Raw genomic sequence first — 1781 nt, 5'->3', positions numbered from 1 at the left:
TTGCCCTCAATACCTATGACCCTGAAGGATTTGCATGGAAAGATTAAGGACACAAGATAGCTAGGTGAACTAAGCCAGGGCAGTCTGAAGGCTCAGAGATGTCTACTGTGTGCAAATATCATTGACAGGATTGTCTTCCTTGTGCTGAAGAGGGCTAATTTATCTGATATTGGTGGCTTGGCTCATTGAGACAAGTCAGTGTGAAAATGGAAATCAGGGCCATAAGCATAGGAGAGGAACTGTGAAGGTTATAAGGGGTTTTGTGAGGGATTGCAAAGAGTATATTTGTGAAGTAGGTTGCATAGCCTTGTCATTTGAAGTAAAACCTCTAAATATCTATGGTAAGTAATGATAAGTAATGCTTCATTTTTGTCATGGGCCAGGATTAGATGGGACTCTCCTGTCACTCATTTCTGAGCTGTCCTTAGGTTAACATGACCTGATCCACGAGGTTGAGCAACAGCCTTCCAGGATGCAGGGAGTCTGTAACTCTAATCTGTTACAGAATCATAGAATCTTAAAATGGCTTGGGTTGGAAGGGACCTCAGAGATCATCAAGTTTAAATCCCACTGCCATGGGCAGGGTTACCAGACACTAGATCAAGTGTTAAATCAGGCTGCCCAGAGCCCCATCCAAACTGGCCTTAAACAAGTCATACGTCTGGGAGAGAGACCACATTTTAATGCCTTTGCTCAGCAGTTTCCCCTATTGGTGTACAACGTGTGCTGTGGCTGCAAAACAGAAAATGATGCAACCCTTTAAACAATGCTTCCAATAGTGTTTCCCATGAGTCAGTGGAGACATCAGCAGAAGGAGCACTGGACCCTCGACAAGCAGGAAAAAAGCCATATGTTAGAAAAAGATTACTATTATGCAAATAATAGGGCATATAGACATTTTGTAAATGGGCAGGCCAATCTCATTATTGATCTACAATTAAGCCAAACTGTGGGGTCATAACATCCTATTATGTCTAGTAGATTAAACTCAGTTAGGCCGTCTCTTTGTTATTGTTTCTAATGGAGTTTTAGAGCTTTCTTAATTCAGGTCAAAAATTGAGAGGCTTCTTCATAAGCATTTTAATTAACCAACTGAAGAATTCTCTTGCCCCCAGAGACTCACAGTACCAAATCCAGAGCTCAGCCCTGCTGCCCCTCTCAGACTGTTGTATTTAAGCTCAAATCATGTTCCTGTCCCTTTATTCAAGTCAAAAACACATCCATTAAACCAAACCAACTCCCTTCCCTCCCAAATGATTTAGAAAACAGCAGTATCTTGAAAGTCTGATATTTTGACCTAAACATGTTCTTTGCTCCTCCCCAAGTAAAGACCAGCATGTCCAAGGAAAGCAACTATGGAGGAAAATCCTGTTTGGCCCGACTTTGGGGCTGCATACTCCTCATAGCAGGTATATTTCCTTCTCCAAGGCATCGGTGCAATTGAGTCATGTGGTGTTATCTCAGGGCTGAGTAAAAGTCAAGTTCTTTTGCAGGACCATTCAGTTCAATGCACTGTCCCTCCAGGGAGATGCTCTTGGTTGAACGGCTTGGTTTCTGCAGAACATGCTGCTCCTCTGATCAACACGGATCTCCTTCCCCAGTCCATGGTGGCTCTTGTCAATGTTCACTAGACTGCAGCTTCTTGTGTTGGTACTCATGAAGCTGACTTCATGCCATTTATCATCTCAGCACATTTGCTTGAGGAGAGCACCTGCCTCCTGCAAACTGTCATGGATGATAAAGGCATGCTCCCCAAGTCCCCTGCTCCTCCACATCCTTGT

Source organism: Tetrao urogallus (genome assembly GCF_951394365.1).
Source record: "Tetrao urogallus genome assembly, chromosome: 1".
Classification (NCBI taxonomy): Eukaryota; Metazoa; Chordata; class Aves; order Galliformes; family Phasianidae; genus Tetrao; species Tetrao urogallus.
The sequence above is the reverse complement of the archived record's forward strand: the minus strand, read 5'-3'. Positions refer to the sequence as shown.